Consider the following 15,521-nt stretch of genomic DNA (forward strand, 5'->3'; position numbering starts at 1 on the left):
AATTTTTTGACCTCGAAAAAAACATCTTTATTCACAGTTTCTTTTAGCAAGAACAAAAAAAAACAAAAGTAAAATAATCAAATATATGTTTAAAATATTATATTTTGTTACATGAAAATTAATCGAATCTAAAAAATATTCAGAAAAACATCAGTTGTTGTTGTTTTTTTAAAGTTCCTCAGAAAAAAACCCTGAAAGCTAGAAAAGTATATTCAGTATAAAAATAACACTTTAAGGCTTTAAAACTTTAATATTATTAATATTTTACTAAAGACATAAAACCATGAAGATAAAAATTTGAAATTCGTTTAAAAAAAAAGTTTGTTTAGCAAATTAAGAAACAACATTCGAAAATGGTAAAAATAAAATAAAAAACAAAACAAAATGATTTAATCATTACAATAAATAAATAATATACAATTAAATATATATTATTAATAATTAAAATTACATTTTAAACATATTTCATCCTGATGTTTCCTGAACTAGGATTAGAGTCAATTTGTTTGTTAAATAAATACAAATAATAAAATGGGAGGAGCCTATTCTTGCCCAGACATGTTCCGTTTTTTAGATTAAAAAAATATAAGATAATAATACAAGTTATTAAATTCACTGTGATCACGTGATAACCATTTTTATTTTATTGTTTAATTATTCTTTCGGGTTGATGTTGGTGGAATAAAAAAAAAAAAGCGGGCGGCATCTCCCGAGCGCAGCCGATCATCGCCGAGCTCCGCCGAAGATCTCTCCGAGGCGACCTGAGCTCCAGAGCAGCGGCGTGACTGAGGCGAGCGAGGATCTGATCCTTCAACCCGCTCCTGCTGCAGGAGAAGCACCGGAGCTCCACACCCGCAACTTCCAACGCCCGCGGAATATACACCCTTGTCTTTTCCTTTTCTTTTCTTTCCCTTCTTCTTCTTCTTCTTCTTCTCTTTCTTTCTCCTCCTCTGGTTGGAGGGAGAGACGCGGACAGATACGACCCCCGGACACCCGAGCAGGACCTCGTGTTCCTCCGCCACCGGACTTCCATAGACCCCCCCCTCCTCCTCCTCCTCCACCATCCCTCTCTTCTTTTTTTTCTTTTTTTCCTCCTCTTTTCTCTGTCACACTCAAGTGGATTTGTGCGAACTGGACTAGCGGAGGCAGAGAAATGCTCACGGCGACGACAAAAGCAGAGATTATTGAGTAAGTCAAGCTTTTTTTAAATACATTAAAAAAATAGATCCAACCATTGAACTTGAATCTCATCCCTTCATCATCTTTTCCTCCTAAAACACCACTTTTTTTGTTTGTCATAACCTGCAACTATCCTGATGCACCAGATGGAAATGTTGGCGTAAAGTGTCATCTTCATGAATCCATACATTTTCTGCTCTTTTTTTAAAAATATAAATATGTGTATTAATAGCGGGGGCGCGCGTCCGTCGTGCCCGCGCGTGGCAGTGTATAAAACATTTGATTTATCATCACCTTGAAGAAAAAAAAAAAGGCTCTTTTTTTCATCCATCCCATCCTGCATCAAGGTGTCACATTCATGTGCCCTCAACAAGAAAGACTGCACTGTCCACCCTGCAGCATCCGACCTTTTTATTTTGATTTATTTCATTTTAAAGTGCATATCTGTGGTCATATCTCTGCACAATTAAGAGGTTCCAGGATCACAGAGTGTTAGTTTCTCTCAGTTGCATCAGAGGCTGCAGCACTAGAGCAAGTATTAGAAATAAAAAAAAAGAAGAAGATTTTCTACCCACAGAACGACTGCGGCTTCTTAACCTGTTGTTGTGTCAACTTCTCCGACCTGTCAATCAAACGTCTCAGGTGCCAGTCAGTCAAATCCGGGAGAGTCTTAATCTGTACCGAGGGGATTACCCGGGTCATGGATCGTATCCCTTTTTCTTTTTTTTTTAATGCCCTTCTTTTGTCCAGAGAGTCAAGAGTTCACCTGCAACGACAATTGGATTTTGTTTTCTAAAGAGATTGTGTCTGTGATGTTGTTGTTGTTGTTGTTTGTGTTGTTGTTGTTGTTGTTGTGTTGTTTTGGACGTCGGCCGCTGGAGTCGACGACCCGGGAGGAGGTTGTGTCGTCCGAGTGTCGGATGATGATGATGATGATGCGGCATCGCTTCTGTGGTCGCTCTGGGAGGAGGGGAAGAAGAAAAAAAAAAGAAAGAAAAATGTCGATAAAGTTGTGTCGCCGAGTCATTATCTCGCAATTTTTTTCAAGAGGAAATGAATATTGACGAAAATATGGCTCGGATTTTGCTGATCACTTCTTCGGGAAAGATGGCCCGGTTAGCTTCGTTAGCATGTAGCATGTCCGTCTTTTACGTCGTCTACTTGTTGACCACGAAAATATTCGTAATGTTAGCCTAGCTTGGATCTAGCCATACAGATCTGTTTTCGGCTCATTTGACAGCTATTTATTTAATCATTTTGTTCCCGCCATAATTTAGCTAGTGGGCTAACACGCTAGCGGCTAGTCAATACGCTAGCCTCGCTAGTTTTAGGCCTATGTTACAGTGAAGATTGTTTTACATTTCTTCAATTGTGACATGATGTATTTTTGTCACGACAATTAGCCGTTGCTATTAGCGCCTGAGAAAGCTAGCTTGTATTAGCCTATGTTTATCATTCCATTGACGTTGAAGTTGTTGTCGTTCGAGTTGAACTAACATGTTGATTCAAGTGTGTTAAATAGATGTGTGACTCTATTGTGTCATCAGTGTGTGTTTGTACAAAACTCTCTTTTCATTGAAATATTGACATTAGTAAAATGATCTTAAGCTCCGCCCACTGAAAACTTTTGTTGTTCTGGAGGTGAAATCTTGTTTACAATAACCACACCCACTCTGCTGTGATTGGTCAAGCATGGGGAATTGTCACCACATGTCATTACCCAAGGAAGTCTCCACCTCCAAGGGACTCGTTGTATAAACAAAGCAGGGCATGATTACAGCTGACTGGAGGAGGAGTGAAGCCATTGTTACGTCGTAATGGACTCTCGTAACCTCTCGTTCGCCCAGATTTCAGACGAACTTTATAAAGTAATAACTTCCAAACAACGGCAACCGTTGACACACAAAGAAGCATCGTTGCACAATCGCTACACAACGAGTTACATGGACTATAGTTGTTGTGAGTACTAGGTTAGCGTTAGCTTCTAAACATAGATAGAAGCTTTAGTTAACGAAGGAAACTGACGTCGGTACTTGAAGATAACATTTGTTTTTTGTAGACTGATGAAGATGCTAGCTCCTCGTTTTACCGAAACTATCTCGCTTTTATGTCTGGATTTAGTGTTGGTTTCTCGGGAGGTTGCCATGGTGATGGGTATTAAGATGGTAGCAACTACTTTTAACACTTTGTCAACTTTTCACCTGTTACTTTGTGTGCGTTAAATAAGTGTTTGTGTCGACATAGTACCCGTCTTTATGTTGGACCACGAGGTGTTTGAAGCGCAGAACCGTGAAAAATGAGCGAAAATCGTATTTCCTCAACCGAGGCACGGATATGAAAAAAAAAACAACCCATGAAGCCGAATTCTCTGGGAACGAGGTTGTCCAAATCATTGAATTACTGAAATGTGCCGTCAAATAGGATTAAAATTATCCCACGACCTGTGTTGGCTGGATTAAAGCCGGCAATTTGCGGCATCATTTTTGACTTCACAAGTTGCATCAGTGGCTCATTCAGAAGGGATTAATATCACGCAGTAATTACGAACCCCATTCGCCGACACGACAAACCAACATTTAACCAATTAGGACGAGTGGAGGAAGATTTCACTGGAAATGTAGTCGCCTGGATTTAACAAAAAAGAAGTAGTTTGAGTCAGAGTGGAGTCTGGAAAGACGGGGTGACGTGGCCCCGGGCAGCGTTTAAAAAATGTTCCTCCTGGAATAGTCGCTCCAGGTCCCTGGGAGGAGACCCCGGGGCAAACCCGGGACACCTCGGTTGAGACTTATGTCTTTTCTTTCTTGGTTTGCGAAACAACTTTGTGGAGTCCCAGAAGAGAAGGAGGTTTCTGGGGGAGACAGGGGGGTTCTGGGCCTCTTTGCTCAGGCTGCTGCCCCCACGACTTGACCCTGGCAAACAAGTGGGAGACTTGCACAAAAGTAAAACGTTATTGATCATATCTGCTAAAGAGCCCCCCTAGTGGTGAGGAGGTATACTTACAATTAAAATACTTTTATGTCTTTTTTGTTATTTTAAAGAAGCTTTTTGAATAAATCACTGTCACTCAAACCAATAAGGCAGATTGATTAGTCAGATAAAAATCATTATTTATATATATATACATATATATATATATATACACTTCATATTAATATAATTATTCATTCATTCATTTTCTATCACTTTATCCCTTGTGGGAGGTCTTGGGGAGACTGGAGTCTATCCCAGTTTTATTGGGCGAGAGGCAGGGGACACCCTGGATAGGACACCAGTCTATCGCAGGACTCACAAAGACAGACAACCATTCACACACACACTCATACCTACGGACAATTACCCCAAGTTCCCAATCAACCTCTGTATGTTTTTAGACTGTGGGAGGAAACCGGAGTGCCAGGAGTAAATTAAAAAAAAAAAAAATCTGTATTTCTTATGCATTCTTGTTTTTACTTTATTAAAGATTGCATTTTTGGTTTTCTTTTAAAATAACTGTTGTGATGTCAAATTTAAGTTTTGTGTTTGTTTTTTTTGTTTTTATCAAGTACTATGATTCAATCTGTGGTTTATAAATAAAGTTTTAAAAATATATAAATTATGGGGAAACATCTACAGTACATTTGCATGATCATTATAGTTTAACATATATATTAATTGACATTTATGATTGAAAAACACTAAAAAATCATAATAATTGCTATAAATTCATTGAAATGTCTTTCATCACCAGGTTCTGGAGTTAACCAGACTTTTGTTTACATTGTTTTTATTCCTGGGATGTGGAATCGTGAGGGAAAGTGTCTCTCGGTGTGAGTCTGAGCCTCCAGAGCGTCATCGTGGCCATGAAGGAGAGAATCTGGGCTGGAATAAAGAGATTAAAACCAGACTCAACCCAAAACAACAACTTGAACTCAGAACATCATATACTTTTTTAGCAATTGATCCTTTTTTGGGGAAAAATACATTTGTTCATAATTCCTGCTAATCCCACGCTTTGATGTCACGGATCCACTTTTTGACTCCATGTCGTGCGTTCGCCGGTTCTTGACCCAAATACGTCGCCATTCTTTAAGAGCATTGGCGTCACGCTGTGAGGGGGGCTTTAGGAGTCCCAGCAGGTCCGGTCTGGTGTCGCTACCCGTAGTAGCATCTGCCCCGTGCAAGCTGGGTCTGGCTGGATGGACCCCCCCCCCCTACCCCCCTGGTTCTACGAGGTCTCCGGCGACCACATGCTGGGACGCCACCAGGCACCAGGCCCCCTCTCCCAGCTGACGCTTTCTCGGGGGAGTAATTTCAGGGCCCGTGGAGATCTAATGAGAGGTTGGGTGGCGTCGGTCTGTGGTGGGCGGGATCATCTCCCTAGAATTTAAAAGGGGGGGATTTAAAAAAGTTCTCCCCGCTGTCGGGGCGTTGTCGGAGACTTTTTTAACCGAACTGGTTCAGACTGGTTGTGTTAGGCTTTTTTCCAAAAGGGATTAATGCGGCGCTCCGCGGACCCCGGTCACTTAACACAGCGGGGTCAGATACAGTATACACTTAAAGAGATGGAATCGCCGGCGATTTTCCGCTCAGACATCAGATTATCCGGGGCCCTGGTATCGGCGGCGAGGAAACCCTCCCATTGTCCCGGGTCCCTGGCTCCGGGGACACGGCGCTCCTCCTAGCACGCTTGGTGGATTTCAAACAATGCGTGTTCTTGAGCGAGGCTAGCAGTGATTTACCGCCGCCGGGGTAATGCAGGAGCAATTGGACTGCTGATTGAAACCAGCGCTCCCATTTCGGAGTCCGCCGTCGTAAACCATTTACGCTAATGTCTAACAGGCCGACCCCCGCGAGGGGCCAAATTGGAAACAGACGCCCAGACGCGAGAGTCCGACTCCGTCGTCGTCCCGGACTTGAGAGGATTTGTTGTGTGAAAGTTTTGAATATGGATGACAGTAGGAAGGTCGAAGCGCCGGCTAATCATCGCCGTCTGTTCCCTTCGTCCCTCGCGGTCCCTTCCCTGTGATTCTCGGCGTAAATACGTTGAACTCTGACGCCGCTAATTTGTTGTTTCCCCCCACCGACCTTGCTCCACTGAAGGTCGCTCCCGTTCGGGTCAGTGCGATAATAATGCCTCGAACACCTGGTCGGCAACAGACGAGCGGAGAAGCTAAATGTAAACCATGATTCATCTTCTTTTTTTTTGGTTTATAGGTGGGTCGCAGGCGCGAGCTAGCAGGGCCCACGCAGTAGAGAGTCGCCTAGTGATGATGTCATGCACTGACATTAAGTGCAGTGTGACTCTGCAGTATAACTACTACTACAGAGCCTCATGGAGTAATACTAAGGAGCCCCGCGAAGTTATACTACCGGACCTGTCGGAGTAATACTACGGAGCCTTTCTAAGTTAGACTAAAGAGCCTCTCGGAGTATTACTATGAAGCCTCTCTGAGTATTACTAAGGAACTTCTCAGAGCAATACTACGGAGCCTCTCGAAATCATACTAAGAAGCCTCTCAGAGTAATTCTACGGAGCCGTACGGAGTAATACTAACAAGCTTCTCTGAGTAATACTCCCGAGCTTCTCTGAGTAATACTACCGAGCCTCAGGAGTAATACTACTGAGCTTCTCTGAGTAATTTTACGGAGCCTCGCGTAGTAATACTACCGAGCTTCTCTGATTAATTCTAGGGAGCCTCGCGGAGTAATACTACCGAGATTCTCTGAGTAATACTACGGAGCCTCTCGGAGTAATACTACCGAGCTTCTCTGAGCAATTCTACGGAGCCTCGCAGAGTAATATTACGAGCTTCTCTGAGTAATACTACTGAGCTCTGCGTAGTAATACTACGGAGCCTCTCTGAGTAATACTACGGAGCCTCTCTGAGTAATACTACTGAGCCTCGCAGAGTAATACTACAGAGCCTCGCGGAGAAATACTACTAAGCCTCTCGGAGTAAAACTATGGAGCCTGGTGGAGTAATACTACGGAGCCTGGCGGAGTAATAATACGGAGCCTTTCGGAGTTGTACTACGGAGCCTCTCGGAGTAATACTAGGGAGCTTCGCGGAGTAATACTACAGAGCCTCTTGGAGTAATACTAAGGAGCCTCTCGGAGTAATACTATGAAGTAGCAAGGGCGTGACAATTTTGTCAGATTTACTTGCAATTATTTACAATACTTTTCTACAGTCATGATGATCAGATAATGACAACGATTTTTTTTTTCTATAAATGTTTCATGTTTTCAAGTCAATTATCATTTATTTTGAATTATAATTTACAAAAATCCAATCATCACCACAGGATATGACATCATCACTAGGCGCTCTTATTTCATCACGATACATACCAATTCTGACCATATTCACATGCATTAGATGCGAAAACTACCACATTACAAGTGTTTTTTCCCCCTTGAAATACACAGCAAGGTAATATATATAATGTTTGGTTTTCGCAGCTACTTTGCACTTCGCAGTCACTCAGCAGGTGTAAAGGAAAACAGAATAAAGTGACTTAAGCCGCTCTGTGATTATGAAGAAAAGGAACCTGTGTAATAACTTCCTGATGAGCAACAATAGTGGTTTTCCCTTCAGCAGCTCATAACAACGGCTCACATTCATTTTTCTTTTTTTTCTCTCTAAAAACACTCCCAATTATTCGCGGGCTCTCATCCCGCCTGTGAAAAGATCCACTATCAGACTCTCCTCAAATCTCACACATTGTTCTGCTCGCCGCCCGTCGGTATGTATGAGTAAGTCTGCGGCGAGATGTCGAAACTGTTGCTATTCACCCGCCATCGCTGTGATCTCACTCCGTCCCAGATGGCCTCTCACCACACAGACCATCTAATTAAAAAAAAAAAAAAAAAAATGTTGAGCCTTTTTTCAGCCATTGTTGCTCCTGCATTATTCATCCTGGTTTTCTCGGCCCGGGATTAATTAGACACATGATCAGATTTTGTGTCGTGATTGACTTGGATTCGCCCCAGTTACGCTTGAGTGTGACTATGTGTTGTGTTCGTGGCTTCCTGTTTGTGGTGGAATTAAATAAAGCAGAATGATGAGGCAGGATTGGATCTATGAAGAGGATTTTAGAAAACCCTGCAGTGCTCCCGAGTGTTCCCTATTATCATATGTTATGCTGCTTCGCACAGTTTTCCCTAATTCTTGAATAAAAAGAAAGGAATTTACATTATTTAAGTGAAAAAAATGATAGAAAATGATAACAAGACTAATTCACATGGAAATATGAATTTGTATCTATATCAATATCTATACATATATATATATGTGTGTGTGTGTGTGTGTGTATACATAAATACATGGGGTGTTAGAAAATATTGATACACCGATAAATCCTTTTTTTTTTTACCATACTTGTTCACAGTTCAGTAAAGTGGATTAAAAATAAAAATAATTCCACTTTTTATTCAGAATTAACATGCAAATATTCTCTGCGTTCATTCATGTTTGTGATGCAATTAAACTTCCTACGGCACAGCTCAAGAGACAATGTTTAACCAGCGAGATCCAGGTGATGACTGAGGTCGAGAGGATACAGTGACTCCAGCAGCTTTTAAAGCTGATGTTTTGACATATTTTGGTTTGAAAAACAATGAAAGCAGTTACGACTGAGGACAAGAGGATACAGTGACTCCAGCAGCTTTTAAAGTTGATGTTTTGACATATTTTGGTTTGAAAAACAATGAAAGCAGTTACGACTGAGGACGAGAGGATACAGTGACTCCAGCAGCTTTTAAAGTTGATGTTTTGACATATTTTGGTTTGAAAAACAATGAAAGCAGTTACGACTGAGGACGAGAGGATACAGTGACTCCAGCAGCTTTTAAAGTTGATGTTTTGACATATTTTGGTTTGAAAAACAATGAAAGCAGTTACGACTGAGGACGAGAGGATACAGTGACTCCAGCAGCTTTTAAAGTTGATGTTTTGACATATTTTGGTTTGAAAACAAATTAAATCAGTTGTGACTGAGGATGAGAGGATACAGTGAGACCAGCAGCTTTTAAAGCTGATGTTTGGACATAATTTGGTTTGAAAACAAATGAAAGCAGCTACGACTGAGGACGAGAGGATACAGTGACTCCGGCATCTTTTGAAGCTGACGTTGTCATATTTTGATTTGAAAACAAATGAAAGAAGTTACGACTGAGGACGAGAGGATACAGTGAATCCAGCAGATTTTAAAGCTGACGTTTGGTACATAATTTGGTTTGAAAACAAATTTTCGAGAAAATGTATTTAATCATTAGAAAACACATTTAACTATTTTAACATTCATGATTCTATTTATATTCTTATGTTCTGCATATATTTTTTAGATGTCTTTTTGTGTCCTTAATAAAATGTGTCTCCATTATTATTTTCATTTTAACATTTTTTTATTACACATTTCCATTATTTCCATATTTATTAATAATTGTTCTTTTTTGCAATACAACATAGTGTTTATTATATACAGTATATATAATCATACATACATGCGTATATGTTATTGATGTATTTTTTTTATCTTTTTCATCTTCCCTCTGTTTTTAAAATCAAAATATTTATCAAAAATTTGAATCGATCATTCCTCGTGTCTTAACAAATGACGTGATCGTAAAACAAATGCAGAAGTTCTGAAAAAGATGTGGAGGCGAAGAAAAGAGTGCAGTCTGGGTGGAAAAACGCCTTTCTTTTTTTCTTTTCACTGGACTCGCTTGCATTCCCAGATGATGAACGGACCGAGACTTCATTAAAAGATGGAGAATATTTTCTCCCGATATTCTCTTACATTCATCAGCTAATGAGTCTCTTCCTGCAAAACTCCCTCCTCAAGTCGTCGCCAAAATTAATATGCATGAGCAGGAAAAGTGCTATTTGCCATTTTGTGTTCCTGCGGCAGACCGCTCGCATCCCACCCCCCAACCCACCGTCCCACCTCCACCCCTCACCCCGTTTTATTTCCCCCCCCACGCCGGAGATAAATAAAACCATCATGCGGCTGTAATGCATCAACTCCAACTGTGAGTTTTATGAATCATTAGAGCTCAAATAGCCTTTTATCTGTCCCCGTGTGGGTTATTATCTCTCACCGGAGACGGTGTCACTTTGTACACGCCGACGTGTCCCCGTCACACTGGCGTCCGCGGGGACACGGGGCCCCGACCTCGCCCAACAATCGCCCGCTCAGCACAAAAAAAACGCCGGCCGGGACGTTTTTTTTGTTTTTTTTTTGCTCCAGATGTCGCAGTTTTGAGGACGCCCGGGCTCGGGTCGTTTGATTTGCTTGTGACTTTCAGGCGCCTCATTTTCCGGGTAATTAGAACATACAGTGACATTTGCACGCACAGATACACAATAACATTACACACACATGGGTCAATCCGAGCCGAAATGTCACGCTCGGAATTCTTAAACAAACTATAGAGGGGGGGGGGGGGGGGGGTTGATACCATATTGACTTCTGGGAGATCTGAGGTGAGTCTCAGGCTCCCACAAGGTCGCACACAAGGTCAAGCTGAGCGTAGAACATCACAACAGAGAGTATGTGATGCTCACACGTGTATTTTGGACCTTTGCTAATGTGTTTTTGTGGATGACGTGACGCCATTTGTCGCACGAAAGGCAAATTGGTCTCACACACGTATTTTCATCCCTCTTTTTATGAATGTTTGAGTGAGTACACATGTCCAAAAAAATGCACAATTCTATGAGGTTGCTTGCACACATGCACTGTGTCTTTGCTAGCATCAGAATGCTATTATTATGGACTTACAAAAATACCTGCATGACGCCATTTGTAGCGCAAAACACAACTTGCTCACACACACATTTTCTTCCTTCTGTTTATGAATGTTTGAGTGTGTACATATGCCAAAAAAAATGCACAAGTCTACAAGTTTGCTCGCACACATGTACTTCACCTTTGCTAGCATGTTGTTGTGGATAGCACAGTGTTATGAATTACGGACTATGTAATTACGGATATTGGCATAACGCCATTTGTAGCGCAAAAGTCAATTTCCTCACACACGTCTATTCTTCCCTCTGTTTATGCATATTTGTGTGTAAGCACATGGCGACAAACAGACTATAAGTTTACTCGCACACATGCACTCCATCTTTGCTAGCATCAGAATGCTAATATTATAGACTTACAAATGTACCGGCATGAAGCCATTTAGAGTCTGAAAGTCAACTTTCTCACACACATCTATTCTTCTCTCTGTTTATGAATGTTTTTGTGAGAAACATGTTGACAAAGAAAGACACAAGTCTATAAGTTTGCTCGCACACATGCACTCTGTCTTTGCTAGCATCAGAAAGACGCCATTTGAAGCGCAAAAGTCAACTATCTTTCCGTCTCTTTCTTAATGTTTATCTCTCTATCCTCTATTTTCCAAGTATATAAATGTACGCTTGTGTGTGTGTTTGTCTGCACAAGAGCAGGTTTTTGTGTTGCACTTCTATGAGTGTCATCTGTGCTATATTCTCACTTCTTCTTGTGTGTTTTTAAATAAATAAATATATGAAACACTTCCTCAAAGATACATGTCCACACAAAATAACACAGTTGATACTGTTCAAAACTTTCTTGCACACAATTGTTAATATTGGGGGTCATAGTTCATAGCTCGGGTGTGTATTGTAAAGAATCTGGCGATACAATGCATATCATGATTGAGGGTCAATGATACGATGTATTGTGATACTGTAGTAACGAGTATATATGTGTAGTATTGTCGAGTACTTGACTCTGGTGTTGTAGCATTTACAGACCACATGACTCTTGACAAAGTCGTAACTGCTTTAATTTGTTTTGAAACCAAAATAAGTCCAAACATCAGTTTTAAAAGCTGCTGGAGTCACTGTATCCTCTCGTCCTCAGTCGTAACTGCTTTCATTTGTTTTCAACCCAAAATATGTCCAAACATCAGCTTTAAAAGCTGCTGGACTCACTGTATCCTCTCGTCCTCAGTTGTTATTGCTTTCATTCGTTTTGAAACAAAAATCTGTCCAAACATCAGCTTTTAAAACTGCAAGTTGACTGTATCCTCTCGTCCTAAGTCGTAACTGCTTACCGTCGTAACATTGTGAAAAAAAAAATTGCGATACTTTACTTATTGATGTTTTCTTACACCCTCAATAGGAGCTTTGAATCTTAAGCGTACTGTAGACAGGTGTTAGCATTAGCACAGATAATACTACACCTTTTTGTGTTAGCATACATTGAAAAGAAATACAAGTCACCAACACAATTATAGTGACGCGTCTTACGTCAGTAGTTCAAGTGGCTCAAACTAGTGATGATGCTAACATGCCTATCATGCTAACACACCAAAGGAGCTACATGTCGCTGGTGGTTTTGAAGTGGAATTTCGGTCCTCTCTCTCTCTAGGTACTGACCACTGCCGGGTCCTGTAGCACAGAGGAGACGATCCTCCTCTGCACGCTGTCAGGGAACCACCAGAACCCAGGAATTCTAAGTAAAACATCAGACATCAGGATCTCTAATTGCCTCTCGCTGAGTTAGCTAAAGACGAGGAAAAAAGTGCACGCCTTGCACTCTGTCTCGGCGCCGATGTGACAGATGGACGGTGTTTGTACGACGACTGCAAGGGGCCCCGGCGATGACAGGTCTTCATATACAGAGGGGCCACCAAGGACGGCGGGGCCGTGAGCACCTCCTGACAGAACCTTGATGCCGTCAGAGATCATTAACGCCGACAGCACTTTGTCGCGTCATGTTTCAGCTAACGGCCTCCGTGACGGCTGAATACAGACGCACATAAACAGCCTCTTCTTCTTCTTTCTTTCCACCTCTTATCCTGATTCCTCCGCATCGATTTCCCAAGAACATTCCCTCGCCGTCATCCCCCAAAAAACCCGTCTCCGAGCCGCAGATGCTCCTCACAATGCGCCTGATTGGATTAAAGCCAAACGTACGACACGAGTGAAGACGAGTGACTCCAATAAAGCCGCGGAATTGTTCAGCCGGGGCCGTGTCGGGGGCCTCGGCGGGAGCCGTTCCCCTCGGAGACGCTTCATTCTGGGGATGAAAAAGTGCGAATGATGGCTGTTAATAACGCCGAGTATCAGGTTAATGTTCGCCGGCTCTGCATACAGCTGCGGATTGAATCCAACGACATCTTGTGTCGGAGAAAGAAATGCACTTGATTCCATGTGAATAGAGTTTGACAAATGGCTCATTACGACGTGAGCGATGGCAGATGCGATTTAATAAGCTCCAGATTTAATGACATTAAAGTGCTGTTAAGAAAGGGGGCGTCGCGGCTCAGACGGCGGAGTGGTTTGGCTCGTGGCCTGAGAAGTTGAAGGTTCGATCCCGGCTCTGGATTGCGATGGTTCGAGCTCCGGCCCGGCCTTTGTTGAATTCATTTATTTCAAATAATAATGAATTTTAATTATTTTATGTTGATATTATAATAAAGTGAGTTATTTACGTCCTCTGTAGCTAAAGCAACAATTAAGTCCTGCTAGGTTCTGTTGATGACTGAGGACAAGAGGATACAGCCAGCTTTTTTTTTTAAGCTGATGACATAGTTTGGTTCTCAGTTGTATAAATGAAATTCAGCGTCCCCTGAAATTTTACTTGACTTTGCAGAATCGGTTTTTAATATAAGAATTTTTAATTGTGTAAGGAAATGATGGTATTTAAAGAACAGATGATCTAAATAAAATAAAATTATAATAATTTGAAAAAACCCCAAAACTAATTAAGATTTATTTTTAAATGTTTTGATGTATATATACATTTTATGATTTCCCAAAAGAAAATCTTATATTTCTATGTAGATACATTGGTAGTACTAAAATATACATCTTCTATTAAAGTAATGTTCTGATGAAAAAAAATATGTTTTACTCTCGGAAGGGACCCTTTCTCCAAAATCGTATTTATAAGTTTATATAAAATGTTTTAAATTGACAAATTATTATATTAAAACTATTATTTTGACTCATGTCTACATTGTCTTTCTTTTATAAGATACTTATCTTTAAGTTCCCGCTTTTGTTGGCCTTAATGTTGGAATTTCTACCCCAAAAAAAAACAACCTGTCATTAGAGCCTCATAAAAATTCAGAAGCTTTAACAGAAAAACAGAAACACAAAGTCATTATACAAAAAAAAAACTTTTTCAAAGAATAAGGGGCCATTAGCGGTCCTACAAATGGACTTTTTTTTTATGTCAGCCGTCTCTAATTTCTGGTTTCCCAATCATCCTTCTGTATTATTTCCCGGCTCGCAATGTGTGTCACGGAAAACATAACCTTTTAAATCAGGGCCGGGTCTAGGCAGGGGCAAGAGGGGGCCTGGCCCCCTCAAATAAATGTTGTGCCCCCTCAAACTTACATGTAAGTAAGTAAGTAACAGCACAATGCCCCCTCAAGATTTGTTGCTGCCCCCTCATACATGCCTGTCTATACCCAGCCCTGTTTTAAATGCTGTTCAAAATGTTCGTAGAGCTAAAAATCCATTGAATAAGAAGAAATATCGAACACGTATGTTACTTTTTATGAGAAAAAGATGTGATTCATTCGTATCTGAAGTGCGTTCTGAGAATTCAAGCAGCCAGGAGGACTTTCACTGGAGTGTCCGCTCGGTTCCCACAGTGATAAGTTGTTTCCAGTAGGACGTTTATACATAAATGTGGCCTCCGATACATCACAAACGACCCGATACCTTTGCATTACCCAGCATTCATCAGGCTTCCAATAAGAACGTTTCAAGGTTACATGTTGCGGCGGTGCAGGCGCTGGGATGGGGGGGCGGGGGGCATAGTCACGTGGAATGGTCCTTTGTGCAAATGTAATGGAGGATCTCAGCGTGAGGTTGTAGAGTGGTCCGGGCCACGGGAGGCGGAATCATCTCGCTCCGGCAATAAACTGTATTTATTGCAGATTTAATGTTCGCGGACACTGGATAAGAAGCTGCTCTCCATTCCAAACGTGGTTCGGATGTTCATTCGAAACGCACTTTGTCTATGTTGTCCAGGAGTAAATAAAGGTTGGAGGCAGCTTTACGTCCTCGCATGTGAGCTTATCCGACCGAAACGACCAGCGAAACATACGAAGGCGTTTGCGAAAAAGAAAGGTTTTGATAGATGCCGCGAACGGCGCCGTCGCGGTGTGAGATATACACAGTTGGTGTTTTAAATCTAACTCGAGCGGAATCGCTAGCAACAGACAACGTTTTATTTGTTCTGGAACGTGTGTGGGAGTGTTAAGAACATGGTGAAATGTTTTTTTGTGGTTGGAGACCAGGAGAGTGAAATGTAGAAGTGATCGTAGAGACTTTGGAATTTCTCATCAAGGCATGTCCTCCATCTTT

General features: G+C 41.4%; 1 protein-coding gene across 1 annotated transcript in view; it reads left to right on the forward strand.

Annotated features, from left to right (window-relative positions):
• Window positions 1-800: 800 nt before the first annotated feature.
• The window catches only part of ptprfb (protein tyrosine phosphatase receptor type Fb), a 229,339-nt gene continuing 214,618 nt past the window's right edge, over window positions 801-15,521 (forward strand). The window contains exon 1 of the mRNA XM_087811318.1: window positions 801-1,188. The gene's annotated coding sequence lies outside the window, so the exon portion shown is untranslated. The remainder of the gene's footprint in view (window positions 1,189-15,521) is intronic.

The sequence above is a fragment of the Callionymus lyra genome, chromosome 16 (assembly GCF_982586985.1).
Source record: "Callionymus lyra chromosome 16, fCalLyr1.hap1.1, whole genome shotgun sequence".
Lineage (NCBI taxonomy): Eukaryota > Metazoa > Chordata > Actinopteri > Syngnathiformes > Callionymidae > Callionymus > Callionymus lyra.